At 44.5% G+C, this 6,000-nt stretch overlaps 1 protein-coding gene across 8 annotated transcripts in view; it reads left to right on the forward strand.

Annotated features, from left to right (window-relative positions):
* Positions 1-6,000, forward strand: part of LOC106609264 (CUGBP Elav-like family member 3) — a 164,735-nt gene that overhangs the window by 19,524 nt on the left and 139,211 nt on the right. Inside the window, exon 3 of one of the 8 annotated variants that reach the window (XM_045718877.1) lies at positions 3,718-3,787. The exons of the other annotated variants lie outside the window; for them this stretch is intronic. The gene's annotated coding sequence lies outside the window, so the exon portion shown is untranslated. The remainder of the gene's footprint in view (positions 1-3,717; positions 3,788-6,000) is intronic. 8 annotated transcript variants of the gene reach the window in all.

Here is a 6,000-nt window from a genome sequence, read left to right on the forward strand (position 1 = left end):
GGTGATCTTAGGCTTGTGTGTGGCTGCTCGGCCATGGAAAACCATTTCATTATGCTCCAGTTATTGTGCTGACGTTGTTTCCAGAGGCAGTTTGGAACTCAATAGTGAGTGTTGCAACCGAAGACAGACAATTTGTACGCACTATGCACTTCAGCATTCGGCGGTCCCATTCTGTGCGCTTGTGTGGCCTACCACTTCGCGGCTGAGCCGTTGTTGCTCCTAGACGTTTCCACTTCACAATAACAGCACTTATAATTGATCGGAGCAGCTCTAACACGGCAGAAATTTCACAAACTGACTTGTTGGAAAGGCATCCTATGACGGTACCAGCTCTTCAGTACGGGCCATTCTGCTGTCAATGTTTGTCTATGGAGATTGCATGGCTGTGTGCTCGATTTTATACAGCTGTCAACAACGGGTGTAGCTGAAAAAGCCAAATCCACTAATTTGAAGGGGTGTCCACATACTTTTGGCCATGTAGTGTATCTATCTATTTATCCATCTATCTATCCTGTCCCTCTGGCTCTCTCTTTCTCTCTCTCTCTCTCTCTCTCTCTCTCTCTCTCTCTCTCTCTTTCTCTCTCTTTCTCTCACTCTGTCTCTCTCTCAATGTCTCTCACTCTCTCTGTCTCTCTCGCTCTCTCTCTCTCTCTGTCTCGTTTCCTTTTTCTATTTCTGCCTCCCCTGCCTTCCTCTCTCCTTCTGCCCCTCCCTCTCCCCCTCTTTCTTTCTCTTTCTCTGCCTGGTGGGGTTTGTGATGTGTATCCTTCCGCCGCTCCATGTCTCTATTTTTACCTTCTCTGTGTCTGGGGATGGGAGGGGAGAAGATAGAGGGACAGGTGTACTTATGATGCTGTGTGTGTGTGTGTGTGTGTGTGTGTGTGTGTGTGTGTGTGTGTGTGTGTGTGTGTGTGTGTGTGTGTGTGTGTGTGTGTGTGGTAAATTGGGACTGAATGTAATCAGGTCCCCATAAAGTCCTGACCCTGAGGATAGTCTGTCTCTATAAGGCTGGTAAAAAAGAAACCACACTCAAGCACAGAGTATTGGATTGAATAAGATGGTGAACTTTGTTTGACGGACATAATGGATTGGTTTAAATCTATCTGTGTGAAATGTGGGGAATGAAAACAGGTGGGGGGGGGTATGGAGAGACCTTTAGGATGAATAGGTTTGGAGAGATTGGGAAGGGGATGGGGGGAGGGAGAGAGGGGGGGGTGAGGAAGGAACTGAACAAAAGTTTGCCATTATGAGTGTCGGGGAAGGGGGAGTGTGTGTGTGTGTGTGTGTGTGTGTGTGTGTGTGTGTGTGTGTGTGTGTGTGTGTGTGTGTGTGTGTGTGTGTGTGTGTGTGTGAGAGAGAGTGTGTGAGTATGGGAGTGTGTGAGTGTGTGTGTGTGTGTGTGGGGGGGAGTGTGTGTGTGTGTGTGTGTGTGTGTGGGAGTGATTTGGTGAAGGGGATGTCAGGGTGGACGTCTGTCAGTTTAAAGAGAGACATCTGTTAGGGGGAGATGAGGACGTAAGGAGGAGCAGTGTGTGTGTTTGTGGGTGGGGTGGGGGGGTATTAGACAGAGCTGAACTGGTGAGAAGACTTTAGGTCTTTCGTGACACCTGGATTCTGACCTCTGTGACCTCTGTGCCCTGGGTCTGAGGGGTTAAACAGGGTTTATAAACAGGGTTTATAAACAGGGTTTATAAACAGGGTTTAACTGCAGCTTGTCCTGGAAGGGCTGAGGCTGAACCACGCTGGAACAACACTGTGTGTTGATCACAGCTTCTTCAACATGGTCTACACTACAGTTTGACTTCTTCACTATTATGTCAGCACTTTCCATGGCTAGTCTGAGTCTTATTGTTTGGAATGTCTTGGTTTCCAAGGATGCGTCTGGGAATGGAGTGCTCAGGGCCGTGCACAGTGACTTCTAGGCCTAGACGAGAGATTATTGACATTGGGAAAAGAGTAGCTATCAGCTGATCATGGCGAATTATGATGTAAATCTGCTTGCTATGCTGTCAAAACAAATGTTTTTACTCATTTTGAGTTTGTTCTGCTTCTGATATCTGCCTCTTTCAAACAAGCAGTTTGTCCTGCTTCTGATATCTGCCTCTTGCTAACAAGCAGTTTGTCCTGCTTCTGATATCTGCCTCTTTCAAACAAGCAGATTGTCCTGCTTCTGATATCTGCCTCTTGCTAACAAGCAGTTTGTCCTGCTTCTGATATCTGCCTCTTGCTAACAAGCAGTTTGTCCTGCTTCTGATATCTGCCTCTTTCAAACAAGCAGTTTGTCCTGCTTCTGATATCTGCCTCTTTCAAACAAGCAGTTTGTCCTGCTTCTGATATCTGCCTCTTTCAAACAAGCAGATTGTCCTGCTTCTGATATCTGCCTCTTGGTAACAAGCAGATTGTCCTGCTTCTGATATCTGCCTCTTGCTAACAAGCAGTTTGTCCTGCTTCTGATATCTGCCTCTTTCAAACAAGCAGTTTGTCCTGCTTCTGATATCTGCCTCTTTCAAACAAGCAGATTGTCCTGCTTCTGATATCTGCCTCTTGCTAACAAGCAGTTTGTCCTGCTTCTGATATCTGCCTCTTGCTAACAAGCAGATTGTCCTGCTTCTGATATCTGCCTCTTGCTAACAAGCAGTTTGTCCTGCTTCTGATATCTGCCTCTTCCTAACAAGCAGTTTGTCCTGCTTCTGATATCTGCCTCTTTCTAACAAGCAGATTGTCCTGCTTCTGATATCTGCCTCTTGCTAACAAGCAGTTTGTCCTGCTTCTGATATCTGCCTCTTTCTAACAAGCAGTTTGTCCTGCTTCTGATATCTGCCTCTTTCTAACAAGCAGTTTGTCCTGCTTCTGATATCTGCCTCTTTCTAACAAGCAGTTTGTCCTGCTTCTGATATCTGCCTCTTTCTAACAAGCAGTTTGTCCTGCTTCTGATATCTGCCTCTTTCTAACAAGCAGTTTGTCCTGGTTCTGATATCTGCCTCTTGCTAACCAGCAGTTGAATCCCCCATTCTGTGTCCCTAACAGTGGGAGACATGCCAGATCCAACTCTTCCTAGAAGTATTCAAGTCTCCCCGCCCCCGTAGCCAGTGGCCACTGCACGCAAGTCAGACGAGTGTGTTCTTGGAGCGGTAGGGCGGGGGAATTTTGTGACATTCAAGAATTTATAAAATTAGCTAGTTTGATGTGCAATTCATACGGTTACATTTAAAATAAAAAACACTACTAAAAGAGACAAAAAGTCATTCAAACACTTACAAAAAATACACTTTTCCATAGGAGAACAAAAGGGCAGGTGGTCGGGTGCTGGTTGAGCCTCTCTGTGCACGTGTCTGGGGGTGCGGTGCCTAATCCCTAATCCAGGGAAAAACTGCTTTCCAAAACCTGGCATTGGAGCTCATCTCTGGAGTCTAACTAACTAACTAACTAACTAACTAACTAACTAACTAACTAACTAACTAACTAACTAACTAACTAACTAACTAACTAACTAACTAACTAACTAACTAACCCTGTAGCCTCTATTGCCAAGTCCCATTCGCTACAAGGTGTGTTCCACCTCATAAATCAGACATTATTCTGGGTTTGTAACTGATTATTGGTAGCATGACACTCAGTATGTAGCTGCTATGGCACTGCTGCGGTTAAACTGAGATGTGCTGTAGCATTACCGCTGTCATTCAGTCTCCATTAGAAGGTTGTTGTTCTCTGTTTCAGCTGGTGATGTGTATTATATGATGTGGAGTGATAGGATGGAGGTCACGTTGCTGTTCCATGGTGTAGAGTGGTAGGTACAGTTCAAGTCACACATTTACATACCCCTTAGCCAAATACATTTAAACTCAGTTTTTCACAATTCCTGACATTTAATCCTAGTAGAAATTCCCTGTTTTAGGTCAGTTAGGATCACCACTTTATTTTAGGAATGTGAAATGTCAGAATAATAGTAGAGAGAATCATTTATTTCAGCTTTTAATTCTTTCATCACATTCCCAGTGGGTCAAAAGTTTACATACACTCAATTAGTATTTGGTAGCATTGCCTTTAAATTGTTTAACTTGAGTCAAATGTTTCGGGTAGCCTTCCACAAGCCTCCCACAATAAGTTGGGTGAATTTTGGCCCATTCCTCCTGACAGAGCTGGTGTAACTGAGTCAGGTTTGTAGGCCTCCTTGCTCACACACGCTTTTTCAGTTCTGCCCACAAATGTTCTGTAGGATTGAGGTCAGGGCTTTGTGATGGCCACTCCAATACCTTGACTTTGTTGTCCTTAAGCCATTTTGCCACAACTTCGGAAGTATGCTTGGGGTCATTGTTCATTTGGAAGACCCATTTGCGACCAAGCTTTAACTTCCTGACTGATGTCTTGAGATGTTGCTTCAATATATCCACATAATTTTCCCTCCTCATGAGGCCATCTATTTTGTGAAGTGCACCAGTCCCTCCTGCAGCAAAACACCCCCACAACATGATGCTACCACCCCCGTGCTTCACGGTTGGGATGGTGTTCTTCGGCTTACAAGCCTCCCCCTTTTACCTCCAAACATAACGATGGTCATTATGGCCAAACAGTTCTATTTTTGTTTCATCAGACCAGAGGACATTTCTCCAAAAAGTACGATCTTTGTCCCCATGTCCAGTTGAAAACCGTAGTCTGGCTTTTTTATGGCGGTTTTGGAGCAGTAGCTTCTTCCTTGCTGAGCGGCCTTTCAGGTTATGTCGATATAGGACTCGTTTTACTGTGGATGTAGATACTTTTGTACCCGTTTCCTACAGCATCTTCACAAGGTCCTTTGCTGTTGTTCTAGGATAGATTTGCACTTTTTGCACCAAAGTACGTTCATCTCTAGGAGACAGACAGTCTCTTTCCTGAGCGGTATGACGGCTGTGTGGTCCCATGGTGTTAATACTTGCGTACTATTGTTTGTACAGATGAACGTGGTACCTTCAGGCGTTTGGAAATTGCTCCCAAGGATGAACCAGACTTGTGGAGGTCTACAATTTTTTTTCTGAGGTCTTGGCTGATTTCTTTTGATTTTCCCATGATGTCAAGCAAAGAGGCACTGAGTTTGAAGGTAGGCCTTGAAATACATCCACAGGTACACCGCCAATTGACTCAAATGATGTCAATTAGCCTATCAGAAGCTTCTAAAGCCATGACATCATTTTCTGGAATTTTCCATGCTGTTTAAAGGCACAGTCAACTTAGTGTATGTAAACTTCTGACCCACTGGAATTGTGATACAGTGAATTATAAGTGAAATAATCTGTCTGTAAACAATTGTTGGAAAAATTACCTGTGTCATGCACATAGTAGATGTCCTAACTGACTTGCCAAAACTATAGTTTGTTATGGTTGAAAAACGAGTTTTAATGACTCCAACCTAAGTGTATGTAAACGTCTGACTTCAACTGTACATTTGATATGTTTTTCATAACATACTACACATAATCCTAGTATTCCCAAAGAGTGAAATAACCGTGGTACTATAGTCATGTTTTCATATGTATCAACAAAAACTCTGAGATTAGCTGATCAACAGGATGATTAGTTCTGGTTTACGCACACAGAGACACTGATGAAGGGGGAGAGCGTATGCGTGTGTGTATGCGTGTGTGTGTATATGCATGTGTGTGTGTGTGCATGATCTGCATTGGTGATTCATGCTCTGTTTGAGTGGCTGATGAAGGGTTAACTGTCAGATGAAGGATGGAGCGGAGGAGAAGAAGGGCAGACTTCTCAGGTGTGAAGAATGGAATGAGAGAGGGAGGGAGCGAGCGAGGGATGAGAGAGGAGGATGGGGAGCTCAGGAGGTTGCATTATGGTTGCAGGCCTCGTTGCTTGGCAACGGAGGAGAGCGAGATGGCCGGTTGCTAGGTAACCAGGGGGATATGATGATGACTAACATGGTGTGAAAGAGATGGGGAGCGAACGCACCACCCCTTTCTTTCTCAATATCTCTATCCGTCTATCTTTCTCTCTTTCTCTCTTTTGCTCGCT

This window comes from Salmo salar, chromosome ssa05 (genome assembly GCF_905237065.1).
Source record: "Salmo salar chromosome ssa05, Ssal_v3.1, whole genome shotgun sequence".
Taxonomy (NCBI): domain Eukaryota; kingdom Metazoa; phylum Chordata; class Actinopteri; order Salmoniformes; family Salmonidae; genus Salmo; species Salmo salar.